At 37.1% G+C, this 17,780-nt stretch overlaps 1 protein-coding gene across 7 annotated transcripts in view; it reads right to left on the bottom strand.

Annotated features, from left to right (window-relative positions):
* The window catches only part of Su(dx) (Suppressor of deltex), a 171,612-nt gene extending 164,492 nt beyond the window's left edge, over nucleotides 1–7,120 (bottom strand). The window contains exons 1-2 of one of the 7 annotated variants that reach the window (XM_070085178.1): nucleotides 6,924–7,064; nucleotides 5,678–5,824 (exon numbers count right to left, since the gene is read on the bottom strand). The gene's annotated coding sequence lies outside the window, so the exon portion shown is untranslated. The other 6 variants (XM_070085177.1, XM_070085180.1, XM_070085179.1 and 3 more) reach the window with 6 other exon arrangements.
* Between the last annotated feature and the right edge of the window lie 10,660 nt (nucleotides 7,121–17,780).

Here is a 17,780-nt window from a genome sequence, read left to right on the forward strand (position 1 = left end):
TCTCTCCCCTCCTCCCATCCCATCAATCATCACCAGATCTTCAATAAAGGTAAGTGTCATGTAACTGTGCATGTAATCTTCAGTTTGTGTGTATTAAAATTAATATTTCATGTGGTAAAATTGTTTTTTTTCAATACTTTGGGGTGTCTTGCATGGATTAATATGTATAGTGTATATGTATAGTGTACAGTGGACCCCCGGTTAACGATATTTTTTCACTCCAGAAGTATGTTCAGGTGCCAGTACTGACCGAATTTGTTCCCATAAGAAATATTGTGAAGTAGATTAGTCCATTTCAGACCCCCAAACATACACATACAAACGCACTTACATAAATACACTTACATAATTGGTCACATTCGGAGGTAATCGTTATGCGGGGGTCCACTGTATATGTATAGTGTATATGTATAGTGCCAAAACAAAAGCATTCACATTGCTAAACTCACAAACTAGTATTTAGTCACTTAGCCATAATACCAACTTACCTCATAATTTTGTAATATTTTAAACTTAAGATTTAATTTAAGTCTGCCCGAAATGCCTAGCCATGCTAGGTGTTCTAGTGGTACACTCTGTAATTATTTTACTACATGTAAACCACACAATAACCAAATTCTGTAAACTCAGCATTGTAATCCTTATAGAGAATAAACTTTGAATTGAATTGAATTGAATTGAATTGAATTGAATTGAATTGAATTTCCATTATTTCTTATGGGGAAAATTAACTTGACTAACGATTATTTTGATTAACGATGAGCTCTCAGGAACGGATTACTATCGCTGGTTGAGGGTCCACTGTACTTGATTTCTGATTGTTTTCAGTATGTAGATCTTTATTTAATTTGAAAAAAAAAAAATTTATTTTAATATTTTTGGGTGTCTGGAATGGATTAATTTTATTTCCATTATTTCTTATGGGGAAAATGGTTTCGAGTTTCATGAATTTCGACTTTCAGCAGGCTCTCTGGAACGGATTAATCACAAAACTCGGGAGTCCACTGTATGTACATATAAACTAAATAGCTACAGTATTTTATGCTTCACTTTTTCTTTTTCAAATATTAATCAACATTACAGATTAGTATTCATAGTAATGTGAACATTACCAACTCACCAGAAAAACTAAAGCCATGTCTGTCACTTATCTCATATCTTATCAGAAAAACAGTCATGATCTTATCTGCAATACCTTCCCTAAGTCTATATTATGTAACAGAGCACTGGAGCAATACATACCTTTGCCCAATTAAAGCCAATTTAATCTACCAATTTCAACCAAGTCTGATATGATAGTAACAAACCGAACAAGAACTAACAAAAACAACAAGTCAACAATATTTCTCACCTTCCCATCAGGAAGTATATGGTTATGGTGATACCAACAAGATGTGGATAAGACACTTAGGGACAGTTCCGGGAAACATTTTTCCACAAGTGGCTACTTCAGCCCTAAACAGAGACAATTTAGTGAGGAACACATATGGCAGCAGGAGCCACGTGACATGTAGCAAGAGGGTGGAGAAACATTAGTGAAGTTATGAGTAAGACAGGATGAGTTTAAAAAGAACCTGCCTAGCATGGGCCAGTAGGCCAGGTGCAGCACTCCTCTGTTCTTACATTAAGTGGGTATCACATGACAGCCATCTCCATAAAGAGTAACATCCATGTTTTAAAAGTTCAGGTATACCAAACCTGCCAGGTTTCTGTGGGATGGTGTTAGTGACAGCAATTAAGGCAGCCTCCATCCATTTTGTCTACGTAAATTCTTTTCACAAATGACTAACTTGGCTTCATTCTCTTTCACTGCAGAACCTTAGACAAACAAGGACACTTCAGAAAGGGCAGACAGGTATATGAAAGATGAGGTAAACCACAGCACTGGTGAAATGAAAAAGTGAGTGGTGCAATGATGCATCTGTGGAGACAAAGTATGTTATCCACAGGGGTAAAGAGAGGGGAATATATGAGAGTAGAGTGATTCCAACACTCTTATATGTGTGTGAAGCATGGGTCGTGAATGTTGCAGGGAGGAGGAGGTTGGAGGCAGTGGAGATGTCGTGTCTGTGGGCAATGTGTGATGTAAATACTATGCAGGGTATTCGTAGTTTGGAGATTAGGAGGAGGTGTGAAGTTACTAAAAGTATTATCCAGAGGGCTGAGGAGGGGTTGTTGAGATGGGTTGGTCATTTAGAGAAGAAGCAAAATAGGATGACTTGGAGAGTGTATAAATCTGCAGTAGAGGAAGGCAGGGTAGGAATAATCACAGGAGAGGATGGAGGGAGGGAGTAAAGGAGGTTTTGTGTGCAAAGAGTGTGGACATCCAGCAGGCATGTGTGAGCATGTTAGATGGGAGTGGAGGCAAATGGCTTTTGGGGACCTGACAAGATGTTGGAATGTGAGCAAGGTAACGTTTTGTGAAGGGATTCAGGGTAACCAGCTAGCCAGTCTCAAGTCCTGGAGAAGGGACGTACAGTGCCTGCAATCTTAAGGAGGGGTGGGGATATTTGCTGTTTGGAGGGACATCTGAACTGTTGTATCTGCGCGCCTATGGCAAGACAAGTGATAGTATGAACGATGGTAAGTGTTTCTTTTTCAGGTCATCCTACCTCTGTGGGAGACAGCCAGTGTGTTAATAAAAAAAAAACACTGATGATAATGATGATGTAGATATAGATCCAGTAGTAGTGGGAAAGAATAAAGAAAAAAAAAAAAGGAAGAAAAGGAGGAAGTAAAATGAAGAAATCAAAGAAAAAGAACAAAATAGGAAAAAAGAGAAAAAAAAAAGAAAAAAGAAAAAAGTTATAATAAAAAAAAGCAGCAGCAGAAGCAGTGTAGAACAATAATCCACATTACCTGCTGTTTACCAGTATCTATAGAGAACTAAAAGCTTGTCTACTCATGCAACCCAATCAGAGGCTAAGCTTTCCAAGTGGCTGATATTATCCAATGTTGCTACTTACAGACTGCAGGCCTACATAGCCATCACAACATGGCTGATCCAGGACTGTCTACAGGATCCTGTCAATTTGCCTTTATTCCAACAATATTTATTACATTTGCTGTTAGGACCTCTGCTAGAAACAGGGTCGTTCCCTTATTTTACCCTTTTCAATTGTGTTTATCCTACACCTCTTAGCATATTACTCACTCAAAGTTAATCTGTACTGATTGAGAGGCCACAAAGTCATTTGTATGCTTCAGAATTATTTACGACATAACTGTGACTAACCTTGGGAGTTTTCTATTCCAACAGCCTGGCCTATGGCAAGACTTCCTTGTTGGCTGAAGGATCAGCCAGGTTATTGCTATCTCCAGCCTAAAAAAAGGGCCTCTGTGTTCACACAAATAGGTAACAACATGGCAATTGCCACTCATCCATTTGTATTGTCTATTTTGTAGCTAGTGGTGGCTCACTGGTTCCACCAATCATCCAACCACATGTTGGATAGAAGTTACTCCCCTTTGCCTCATTTGAGAAATTGATGAATATCTACATTACTAAAATTTGTACTAGCTTGGATCATACCGCTGAACAGGTATTATATCATATCCCCACTCAAATTCTGAGGATATTACCACAGGTAATTACCTAATTATAATTACTATACCTATTTGTAACTAATGGAGCAGACCTATGCATGCAGTGTCCAATCTTTATTATGTTCATCATATGATTTTTATAAATATCCAATGGTTGTAGCCTCTACTACCTCACTTTTTTAATTTATTCCATTTTCCACCGTTCTACTTTATGAAAAAACTCCAGTATCCCTATGGTTCAACTTTTTCATAATTTATGTCTGTGGCCTTCTGTTATGCCATATGATAGCATAAAAACCTCTTTCTTTTACCTTTTCTTTCATATCCTTTTATAAACTTACATTAACCCTCACTTTACTGGACCAGGATTTAAAGGACTTTGGATACACAAGACAAAATTCACAGGATTCACCAATTTGGAAACAATGGATAAAATACACTAATTACAAATTGTCCCTAGTTACTATGACAGCAAAATAACCCTCTTCTTTTATTTACCACAATCACCATTACTGACCACCTGCTTTTCCCCATTAGTCAGTTAAATCGAAGGTTTAAGTATACCTAGTTATATGTATCTCCTCTTCTTCCTATCAGCTAGCAAAGCAAAATTTTGGCAGTTACTGACAAACATTCACATGCCTACTTGTTTTTCATTTCTGTGCCAGGAAATGTGGAATGTCTTTCAGCTAAGACTCTCCTGCCACCTGATGAAGAATATTACCTGCTCATTTAAAAGTTTACTCAGAGCCAATTCTTAATGACCTAACCTCTCCTCAGATTTCATCTTCTTTATCAATTTTCACACAACTAACACCCACTACCATATCCACTCAGCTTTCCACAAGTTGTTTCAGAAGAAATGTATTCAGTCTCAGGAAGTTCCCAATCCTGCCTTCATTGCAAATTAAAAATTCATCCTTTAACTAATACATCTTTCATAAAATAGAATATTCTTCTCTATTCCACTGAAAACGATGCACTAATCTCCCATCAACTATTTTTTTTATCAATAAGTTGTATGCCAAGGCCACCCCCCCAAATATCCCTTTTCCAGGCTTCTCTCGTGTCAGCACAAGTCATGCTTAACAACCTGATTCTATGACTGAGGGCAGCCATTGCCAATCGATGCATTAATGTTTACAAGGTTCCATACCACCAGTTCCCAGCCTTTCTGGTTTAGGATTATTTATATAAAACTCTCCCACCATTTCTTCCTGTCACTCTTCATTCCACAGCCAGAACACAGAATTTTCTCAAATATACATTTTGGACCTACCAACCCCCTCTTTCACTAGGAAAGAACCCTTTTGTCCTATGTTGACACGTAGGAGCTCCTCCTGCAGTTGAACCACAGTACACATTCAAGGTTTCCAAAACTTTCCTGGAAACGGGAGGGGCTCTTTCCATGTGTGCCTCTTCCAATACCTTTCAAGCACACTGCTTAAGAGACCCTCGACAATCCTCTAGAACTGTCCATCACACAAGCGTGCCAAGAGTTATTCCTCTTCAAAACAATGCACCCTCATTTATGCCTCTTCCAGGTTTTGTCTGAATTTTTCTTGTGGTACAAAATGGAAAGCCTTGCCTCATCCTCTATCTAAAAGATTCTTAATGTTTGGATGATTCTTTCCAGGTTCAAGATGAAGACCTTAGCCAAGGGTCATATGGCCACCACCTACATGACTGGGCCTCCTCATCTGAAGTGTACAGAACTTTTCACCTACTGCCTATTCACCTGAACTTCCACTATTACTCCTGCTTTTGCTTCATAGAAGTCAATTTTTTCACAATGTCCCACTGTCACTAAGTTTCTAAGTGTGCACTACACTCTCTATGTATGGGAATTTTTTTTTATCCTTGTCAGAATTGAAATAAAATATGATAAGGAACTCTGAAATTCTATTCAAAACCTCCAATCATAATGCAGAGCATCTAAACTAGAATTTTACCATTCCTTACCATGTTTTATTCCATTATATAGCTTATGTAGACTACAATAACATTCTAAAAGTTTAATATCTGTTAAAGGTAAGAAATGTAGATCAAGTATTATCAAAGTACTTTTTATGCAAGATAACAACAACATTCTTAGAAGCTACATATTATTGAAGATTTGACAATAACTCACAATTACTGGGGTTGATAGCATGGTCTCTGTTGGTGTCTGGGACAGCTGCCACTTGCTGGACAGCAATCACTGCTTAACACCAGCAGGGAAGTTGGGTGGAGGGCATTAACTTGTGGAACACTCTTACTGCATTCTAACCAAGCCTTCCTTAACCCAAACAACTTGTTAAGTTTATTCAAGTAATTACTTATTCATGCTACTCAAATCCAGTTATTTACAATTTTACAAGGTTTCTTCACATCTCATGGTCTCATTTAATTAGAGCTGGTACAGTGTCTTTCCAAAACTGCAAAACTGAAATAAGTCATGCTACAGTACTTTCATGACAGGTGAGCTCTGAATACATAATACTACAGCTGTCTCTCCCAAACTAGGAATTTACCGAGCATTAAGCATTTATAGCAAAATAAAACTACTACACTCTTACACTTGGGTCTGAGTGGTTAAAGCCAAAATTCACCTACAAAACTACAAAAATAACTTGGAGGCTAAAATATTATAAAAATCACATCAAAATTATTTCCTGTAACATGTACTGTATCTCTGTATTTAGGATGTTTTTCAATTCTAGAACAGCAGGCACACAAGAAAAAATTTATAATCCTGATAGCACATATTTATATATACGTATACATATATGAAGACCTACACAACACACAATGTCAGACTCAGCCTCCCCCACTCTGACCTCACAATGGAAATAGAGTCCTGAAGTAGTAAATTTCATCATTTCCTTAAAGCTGATGAAAACCGGGCAGAATGGATACCTCAAATACGTAAATGGTTATCTGTTTCTGCGAGGCTTAATGAAATCAAAGAATATCTTAACGTTTCAGTGTGGAGTTGGCAAATGAATTTGGAATACTCACCACAAAGGAAAATGCCACTAATAGGGTTACTCTGCTTCCGTTAACTATGTGGGATAAGAGATAAAAACGTATGGTATCCCACTGAGAATGAAATACTGTACTCCGACTAATGAAGGTCCTGATATATGAATGTAACCCAGCACTACGGTATGGCAACTATTCCCCCCAAAACTTTCCTAATATCTTAGATAAAACCTTACTGGCTCAACGACTGTTAATAGCACTGCTATTAGTCCATAACAGTGCACGGTAGCTAATAATTACAAACCTGAGACAGCAGTTTAATACGAGAGATAAGTTATCAGAGATGACATACGACTTTGAATAAATGCCATGAATCTGGACAACACGACTATGTGAACAGACGTGTCTCTTACCATACTACCGTACAGTCAATCCATTTCCACTGGAGCTATGTGCTACACCTCATATAATTACAGAAATAACGAGGAAAGGGTCCTTAGTAGAATGACAACAGAGAAGTCACCATCATAAGATCGAAAATATAATAAACACTGAAATGACGAACATAAAAGACGGAAGAGCATCGTTGTCCACGGGAAAGAGAATCACGAGTGTTGTCGCAGCGCACATAGTGCCAGGAATACTTTACCGCAGTATCGACATGGAGTGTAATGGCACTCACTGCATCTATACTCTTCTACAGATCTCATGAAATTACGTCACGAATATGGTTGACCAATCCCAGCGTCCCAGTAACAAGTGCGCTCCAGTCAAACATAACAAGCATACACTCACTCATACATGCCATTCATATAGACGTACAAAACATTCACATATTCTTACATAACATTCACATACTCTTACATAACATTCATATGATAATTATGGGAATCCGATCTTTGTGAGAGTTTGGCCATGATTTATTCCTAAAAATGTCCAATATTACGTTGTTTTTGTCACGGACATTATTTTGTTTTGCAAATGTAAGAAGCGTAATTTGACCTAACGAAACACAACCTAAAATAACGCAACCTAATAAAAAATAACCTTACTCCTCAAGCGGTTGATATGAGACGCCATACATAACATTCAGTCATGCATAACAATCAGTCATACATAGTAATCAAATAATCATGCATAACATTCATGCATTCACCAATACATAACACTCATATAGTCCACCAGACACGATATTAATATTCAAGCGTAACATACACAGTCAGTCATTCATAACAGCTCTTAGCTTGCCAATAAAGTTAGGAATCCTTAACCTGTAAATAGCTTGTCAATAAAGCTAGGGATCCTTAACATTGTCAAACCCTGTGTAAAAAAAAAAAAAAAAAAACATGCATACAGTTATACATAACACTCATGTTTGTAACATGTTTGTAACATGTTTGTAACATGTTTGTAACATGTTTGTAACATTCAGATATACTGTATATAACATTTATAGTCAGTTACAACATTCTAACATACATAACATTCGTACAGTCAATTATACATAAGTCACAATATTCATAAATTCAGTCATAACAGTCTTACAGTCAGCTGTAACATTCACAATCATACATGACATTCATTCATAGAGGAATACGTAACTTTTACATAACATATACAGACATATAAAACTCACAGAATCATTCATACAGTCATAGCACTTTTTCAAACATAAACATTCATACAGTCATACACGCACAGTCATAATATTCTCAAATAATCATATATAATAGCCATACAATCATATATAGCACTCATATTTTTATACATAATACTCATATAGCCATCCATAACACTCATACGTCATACGTATCACATAACGGGTGTTATTACGATTTCGTGAATCATACATAACACTCGTACGAACATAACTTTGCTTTCTGTCCACTCCAAGGTCACTAGAGATGGCGGCGGTGGTGGTGTGATGGTGGTGTATATTTCGTCAGGGAAAGTCTGGTGACGCGGGTCTTAGTCATGTGATGATGACCCGTTCATTGGTTCCTTAGTAGGTCCGACTTAAAGAGACGTAATGCAGAGCTAGCCTTAAATTATACTACGTTTCGCTCAGTATTGAGATTTCATTAAGACCCAGATTTGATTCTAGGGTCCCCCTCAAGGAAGGTTCCTTGATGTTGGTGAGGGGCTCTTGATTTAGGGAATTGGATCTGTGCTCCAGTTCCCCGAATTAAGCCTGAATGCCTTCCACATCCCCCCACACAGGCGCTGTATAATCCTCCGGGTTTAGCGCTTCCCCCTTGATTATAATAATAATAATGATTCTAGGGTCACTGGTGATGTTAGGCCTATTTCTATTTTCCTGTTGCAGTAAATGTTGTTGGGATTTCAACTTCCAGGATTATTACAGAACCGAATTTCTTCTTTCTGGAAACTGTATTTTTAACGCTTCAAAGTTGTAAATATGTACTCATGGAGCAAATGAGAAATAGATACATGATAATATGTGTGGAAAGTACTTGATGGTCTAATCCAATATTTGCACGCTGCCATAATAACATACTGGAGTGAGAGATATGGAAGAAATATAAAACACCCAGTGAAAACCAGGAGCGCCATAGACACAGTCAGAGAACATTGTATCAGCATCCGTTGTCCCAGACTTATCAATGTCTTGCCAGAACATATCAAAAACACTGCCAGAACAAGTGTAGAAGTCTTCAAGAGGAAACCTTACAAATGCCTCCACCAAATACTCTCCTATTTGTGGTTGCAGGAGTCGAGTCCACTTCTGACCTCGCCTCTCTACTGGCCACTACTGGGTTCACTCTCCTGGTCACGTGAGCTCTATCATACCTATTCTTAAAATTATGTATAGATTCTGCCCCTACCACTTCGTTGTCTAGGTTACTCCACTTCTTGACGTCTTTAAGGTGAACATCAAAATGGTATACAATACCGACAGGTTGTTAGGTAAGACACATATGCAACAGTTAGACAACTTTATTCCGAAACGTTTCGCCTACACAGTAGGCTTCTTCAGTCGAATACAGAAAGTAGGCAGGAACAGTAGAGATGTGAAGACGATGTAATCAGTCCATCACCCTTGTAGTCGTAGAATTTGAGGTTGTCAGTCCCTCGGCCTGGAGAAGTTCAGTTCCATAGTCAGGAACTATCTGAAGATCAAGCGACAGTGCGGAGACTTAAATACTGTCGGAAGGAGAGGTGCAGGGTAGTAGTAGTAGTAGCAGTAGTAGTAGTAATGAGAATGGATCCAACACTTCTCACTTGAAAAGCTTGTCCAAGGTGTTTTCTGTACCAAGATGCCATGTGTTGCAGTGTCTGACAAGATGAACATCAAAATGGTATACAATACCGACAGGTTGTTAGGTAAGACACATATGCAACAGTTAGACAACTTTATTCCGAAACGTTTCGCCTACACAGTAGGCTTCTTCAGTCGAATACAGAAAGTAGGCAGGAACAGTAGAGATGTGAAGACGATGTAATCAGTCCATCACCCAGTCCATCACGACTTCAAGGGTGATGGACTGATTACATCGTCTTCACATCTCTACTGTTCCTGCCTACTTTCTGTATTCGACTGAAGAAGCCTACTGTGTAGGCGAAACGTTTCGGAATAAAGTTGTCTAACTGTTGCATATGTGTCTTACCTAACAACGTCTTTAAGGTTACGTCATCACGTCATCTCTGGTGCTTCTGTCCACTAGCGCCTTTAGGTTTACCTCTTTAATATTTTCTCATAGCTGATGCCCCTCAGCTCTCGGACTGGCCTGCAAACCTTTGATTTTTTTCACCTTGACATACTTTATAAGATGCGGGTTCCATACTGGCGCTGTATACTCCTAAATGGTCCTGACATATATCATGTACAGGGTTGTGAATACCCATTTATTGAGGTTCGTGAGAGCCACCTTAAATTTTCCAGTTTCGAGTTTGTTGCAGCCGTTATTCGGGTGATATGTGCTTCAGGCGAAATTTATTTATTTATTTATTTATTTATTTATTTATTTACAATTTGAGCACACATACAGAGGTACAAAAAAAAAATACAGATAAGAGCAGCATGCCAAAGCCACTTATACTATGCATAGCATTACGGGCTGGCTTAAAATTAACTTAAGATTAACTAAGCAATGATGAAATCAGTGATAAAACATTATTGTAAACAGATAACTATAAAGCACAAATGAGTATTACAAAGACAGGTCATATGGTTGCATGCATTGCTGTACATTCAGTAGAATGGAGTATTCTGTTAGGTAGTGTATTTAAAAAATAATAAAGTTAGATTGGGTTTTAGGTTTAACATTAATGTGATATAATTGTGAGAAACATTTAAGATATACAATTTATAAGGTTCAGTTATTCAGTATTTATTTGGTTTTGGGTGAGTAAGTGATCTTTGAGAAGAGACTTGAATTTATAAACAGGTAGTGTTTCTTTTATATTTACAGGTAATGAATTCCAGATTTTAGGGCCTTTTATGTGCATTGAGTTTTTGCATAGTGTGAGATGGACACGAGGAACATCAAAGAGTGATCTGTGCCTTGTGTTATGGTCATGTGTTCTGTTGAGGTTGGCAAGGAGATGTTTGAGGGGAGGGTTAATATCAGAGTTAAGTGTTCTATGAATGTAATAGGTGCAGTAATAAGTATGGATGTTTTGTATGGTGAGTAGGTTTAGTGTATTGAATATTGGTGGAGTGTGCTGCCTGTAGTGAGAATTTGTTATCATTCTAACTGCAGCCTTTTGTTGGGTAATTAGTGGTCTGAGATGGTTAATTGTTGTTGAGCCCCATGCACAAATTCCATAGGTGAGATAGGGGTAAATAAGAGAGTGATATAGGGCCAGGAGGGCTGACTGTGGAGCATAGTACCGTATCTTCGATAGTATGCCTACAGTCTTGGAAATTTTTTTAGAAATTTGTTGTATATGTGTATGAAATTTGAGTCTATTATCAAGGTGGATTCCTAGGAATTTTCCCTCTGTGAGTTTTGTGATAGGTGATCCATTTATCATTATGTTAAGAGACACATATGCAGCTCTGTTACCAAACTGAATGTACTAGGCTTTGTCAATGTTTAGAGTAAGTTTGTTGGTCCTCATCCAGGTTGATATTTTCTGTAATTCGGTATTTATAGTATTGGCTAGCGTGACTGGGCTCGGGTGGGAGAAGACGTATGTAGTGTCATCTGCAAATAGTGTGGGTTTGAGTAATTGCGAAGCATTTGGTAGCTCGAAACTATGTTCATCCTGAAACACTTCTTTTTCAGGTAGATGTAGAGCATTTATTCCTAGTCTGTCCTCTGTTTCCAGTCTTCTTTGTCTTCAAATTTTCATAAATTTGCATTTACTGGGTTGAATTCTAACAGCCACTCGTCATATCAATCCTATAGCTTGTCCAAATCTATTTTTAGTTTTCCCGGTATGTTCTTGTTTGTATTCACCTCAGTTACTGAGGTAAGGTACCTAGGGCCTAGGTACCTTACCCTCTTCCATACATTTATTAAATAATTGCACCAACCACTCCAAAACTATATCCCCACCTGATTTTAACATTTCTATCTTTATCCCATCAATCCCGGCTGCCTTACCCCCTTTCATTTTACCTACTGCCTCACGAACTTCCCCCACATTCACAACTGGCTCTTCCTCACTCCTACAAGATGTTATTCCTCCTTGCCCTATACACGAAATCACAGCTTCCCTATCTTCATCAACATTTAACAATTCCTCAAAATATTCCTTCCATCTTCCAAATACCTCTAACTCTCCATTTAATAGCTCTCCTCTCCTATTTTTAACTGACAAATCCATTTGTTCTCTAGGCTTCCTTAACTTGTTAATCTCACTCCAAAACTTTTTCTTATATATATATATATATATTATATATATATATATATATATATATATATATATATATATATATATATATATATATATATATATATATATATATATATATATATATATATATATATATATATATATATATATATATATGTATATATGTATATATATATATATATATATATATATATATATATATATATATATATATATATATATATATATATATATATATATATATATATATATATGTATATATATATATATATATATATATATGTGTGTATTATATATATATATATATTATATATATATATATATATATATATATATATATATATATATATATATATATATATATATATATATATATATATTATATATATATATATATATATATATATATATATATATATATATTATATATATATATATATATATATATATATATATATATATATATATATATATATATATATATATATATATATATATATGTATATATATATTATATATATATTTTCAACAAAATTTGTTGATAACATCTCACCCACTCTCTCATTTGCTCTCTTTTTACATTGCTTCACCACTCTCTTAACCTCTCTCTTTTTCTCCATATACTCTTCCCTCCTTGCATCACTTCTACTTTGTAAAAACTTCTCATATGCTAACTTTTTCTCCCTTACTACTCTCTTTACATCATTATTGCACCAATCGCTCCTCTTCCCTCCCGCACCCACTCTCCTGTAACCTGGAGTTTACCTGGAGAGAGTCAACGCCTCCCTAACACTACAACACTCTAACACTACATTTTTAAACCTACCCCATACCTCTTCGACCCCATTGCCTATGCTCTCATTAGCCCATCTATCCTCCAATAGCTGTTTATATCTTACCCTAACTGCCTCCTCTTTTAGTTTATAAACCTTCACCTCTCTCTTCCCTGATGCTTCTATTCTCCTTGTATCCCATCTACCTTTTACTCTCAGTGTAGCTACAACTAAAAAGCGATCTGATATATCTGTGGCCCCTCTATAAACATGTACATCCTGAAGTCTACTCAACAGTCTTTTATCTACCAATACACATAATCCAACAAACTACTGTCATTTCGCCCTACATCATATCTTGTATACTTATTTATCCTCTTTTTCTTAAAATATGTATTACCTATACCTAAACCCCTTTCTATACAAAGTTCAATCAAAGGGCTCCCATTATCATTTACACCTGGCACCCCAAACTTACCTACCACACCCTCTCTAAAAGTTTCTCCTACTTTAGCATTCAGGTCCCCTACCACAATTACTCTCTCACTTGATTCAAAGGTTCCTATACATTCACTTAACATCTCCCAAAATCTCTCTCTCTCCTCTACATTCCTCTCTTCTCCAGGTGCATACACGCTTATTATGACCCACTTTTCGCATCCAACCTTTACTTTAATCCACATAATTCTTGAATTTACACATTCATATTCTCTTTTCTCCTTCCATAACTGATCCTTCAACATTACTGCTACCCTATCCTTAGCTCTAACTCTCTCAGATACTCCAGATTTAATCCCATTTATTTCCCCCCACCGAAACTCCCCTACCCCCTTCAGCTTTGTTTTACTTTGGGCCAGGACATCCAACTTCTTTTCATTCATAACATCAGCAATCATCTGTTTCTTGTCATCCGCACTACATCCACGCACATTCAAGCATCCCAGTTTTATAAAGTTTTTCTTCTTCTCTTTTTTAGTAAATGTCTACAGGAGAAGGGGTTACTAGCCCATTGCTCCCGGCATTTTAGTCGCCTCATACGACACGCATGGCTTACGGAGGAAAGATTCTTTTCCACTTCCCCATGGACAATAGAAGAAATAAAGAAGAACAAGAGCTATTTAGAAAAAGGAGAAAAATCTAGATGTATGTATATATATATATGCATGTGCATGTCTGTGAAGTGTGACCAAAGTGTAAGTAGGAGTAGCAAGATTTTCCTGTTATCTAGCGTGTTTATGAGACAGAAAAAGAAACCAGCAATCCTACCATCATGCAAAACAGTTACAGGTTTCTGTTTCACAGTCATATTAAGAAATTAAGAAGCAACAATCATCAAATACACTAAGACTAAAAACCTTTGTCCTACCCTTCCTCATAGCACATTCAATCAAAAGTTCATCAAATTTTTTTGTCTAAATTTCAGGGAACAGAAATTGCGGACAGCTTCTCTTGAGACATTGTGGCCCTTATTTTTTTTTTTTTTTTTTTTTTGAGGCTTGAAAAAGACCTCTATCCCAAGCAATTAGTGACCATTAAGCTAAGAAATAACGAAAAGAGAGTTTCCACATTAGGAAAGGCCAAACCATACCATGGGTGGGTTTTGAACCCGTGGTCAGAGTCTCAAAACTCCAGACCGTCGCGTTAGCCACTGGGCCAGCTTGCTTCAATAAGATCCATCCAACTAGGTATATTTCTACACCATAGGAAGGTTAGCATAGGCACCACTGTGACCACAAATGCAAGTTTTTACAGACGAATCTCCCGCTAGCATGGCTGTGACGAACTCTAGCTCAAGTCCCCTTGTGGAAAATTACATTTACCTGGATGAATCTCATTACATACATACAAGTAAGTGGTAATAAAGATAATTAATATTTATCAAAGTTACAGAGATAAGTAGGAATTTTTAGGACACCTAGGTCGCAAAAATGTTCCCCTTCGATACTTACCATCTATCTCTCCACAAGTTGCTCTAGACCTATATTAATTGCAAATGAAATGTACATACACACCAGGAATTCTGGTAAAATTATTATAATTTTTGTGGACTGTATATTAAAATTAATAAATGATTACATATACACATTTATATAACAGAAGGAGAATTTATAATCATAACACTCACCAATTAGTCTGGAGATTACTGTGTATAATACTCAAAAACCTCCCTCTAACTAAATTTATGATGATAATACTGGCCAGAATTACAAACATAATTTAGATAGCTTATCTGAGGTTTCTGGAGCTGTCCTGTACATCGATTTAATGCTCAAATTATGCAGAAATGCACATCCAACAATTTCGGCTCCTATTTGAGAGGTGTAAGCCCAATATAACCTCTAGAGCGACGAAAATTATTCTTATTTTCACTAACGTTTTCTTGGCTCATTCAAAAACACAATGACGAGTCCCTGCTCGTCAGCACAGGCGCCGAGCTTCCCATTTTTTATAATATAATTTTTATTAAATACAATATATTTTATTAATTTACATACAAATACACTACTTTCGGAAAATATATTATATATTTTCCACACCCCCTCAAAACCGTCAACATGACTCAGGAAATCGTAATGACACGATTGCAAACAAACCATACCACGGGTGGGGTATGGTTTGTTTGCAATCGTGTCATTACGATTTCGTGAGTCTAGTTAGGATGGGCCATCTGAGATTTTCCCTTTATATAGTAATTTGATAAAGGTGTGTATGAGATAGTGACTGCTCTTTTGTAGGCCTATGGCTTTGTCTCACGTAGGCCTATGGTTTTGTTTAGTTAGTTTAATATGTTCATTATGCACCCTATACCCATCCTGTGGGCGGTAGTCAAAAGATTACAGAGGTGCATAATTGGTCCAGGGACTGGACTCCAAAGTTTTGATAGCTGAGCAAGTTACAGAGGTAATGAACTAGATCTGGTCACAATCGTGACCAAGTACAAAGGTAATGAGCTCTAGGTAGAGCTGGTCACACTCATGACTAATTACAAAGGTAATGAACTAGATCTGGTTACAATAATGAGAATTGACATAGAGCTCCATGTAGAGCTCTATGGTTTTGTCTCACGTACAAGTGAAATTGCAAAATTTCATCAGTAAGTTTCAGGTCAACATCTTCTGAATATTATGTTATGTTGCTAAGATGCTGTCAGATTAGCAAGAAAGGAAACATATGTTCAACATCACTGTACACAGTAACTCTTCTTTTTAAATTGGCTTCAAGTGCATCTAGTGTTGGAATAAAGAATTTTATTTCAAACTTACCTCTTGAAGAGAGTTCATCTTAAGGCATCAGGACCAAGTGCACTTCCCTCATTTTGTCGCCGTTTTCTTACTCGTTATCTCGTTGTGACAGTTCTGTAGTCAACATTTGGCAAAGTGGCTTTTGCTTGTTGCTCAAGCTCATCAAAATCTTCTCTAATCTTGCTTAAAAAATCCAAGTGAACTGTACAAATATGTACAAGTACTCAATAACAGTTCTAATTTCTGAATGGCTTTGCTGACCTTGTGAAAATGACCTTGAACATGGGTCCAAAAATGCAGCATAAACACAAATTCCATTCCTCTGGAAAAGACTGTTAGTTTGAAACCTGGTATCACCCTTCTCATTAACATCAAAATACAAATGACTGAGGTCCTTAGTCAACTTATCTATCTCACTGCTTTCCTGGAAGGACAAATTCAATACAGAAATCAATGCTAGTGTCGAATTATTGGCTTAGGACAGTATTGTTCTGAAATGGAGTGCAAGGAACATTACTGAAGGGTTGTTTAGAGACTACAGTGAGTTATGACAGCATGTGTAAGAAAGGCCTACGACAGTGTCAAAAATGTTATGCATCTTGGCTGGAGGCCTCCTAGATTTTGATGCCCTAGGCCTCAGCCTACCAAGCCTATATGTAAATCCGGCACTGCCTCAGTGTTACGTCATCTGTCAAGAGGGATACATCTGACTCAATTTGTTTTCTGTCATGTTGTTTTACATACACAAGAAACAGTGCCAGATCAACCAGGCTGTACTGAATATTTAAGCCAGCAGGCCGCCAGCAGCAACAGCCTGGTTGACCAGGCAAGCACCAAACAAGCATAGCTCAGGGCCGGTCTCCTGGAATAGGAAAACTCTTGAAACCCTTCAAGGGTATATGGAATGACACTGGTCAAGAGTAGAGGAAGGATAGTAATCATTGTGCAGTTGTGTAAATTATATAGTCATGACCTTACCTTTTAAGTTGAGTATTGATTATTAATGAACAGTGAAATGGACTTAGAAAATGTCCTATGACCTTTTCTGTAAATATGAAGAGTATTTACTAGCTCAGTCATTGAAGTTAGTGGTGTTTTTAACTGTTTGGAATGAGCCTTCCAGCCATACATAGGCAGTCGCACTCAGTGTGCGAGGCAGTGTGATACCTGTGATCACTTTCAAGGACTCTCATATTCTTGCAGCCCGACCCGAGGTTAGGCTTTCCTGGCTAATCGACTGATCAATCAGGCTCTTATGTTAGCGGCCCGCAGGCCCACATAACCTTCACAACCTGGTTGATCCGACGCTTGCAGAAAATAATTGTTTGGTTTCCTCTTGAAATTCATTGAATAGGAATTAATTCTCTTTATTATTAATTTTAATTCTTGATAACCTTAAAGGGAGACTGTCTATATGACTGGGAACCCA

The sequence above is a fragment of the Cherax quadricarinatus genome, chromosome 15 (assembly GCF_038502225.1).
Source record: "Cherax quadricarinatus isolate ZL_2023a chromosome 15, ASM3850222v1, whole genome shotgun sequence".
Lineage (NCBI taxonomy): Eukaryota > Metazoa > Arthropoda > Malacostraca > Decapoda > Parastacidae > Cherax > Cherax quadricarinatus.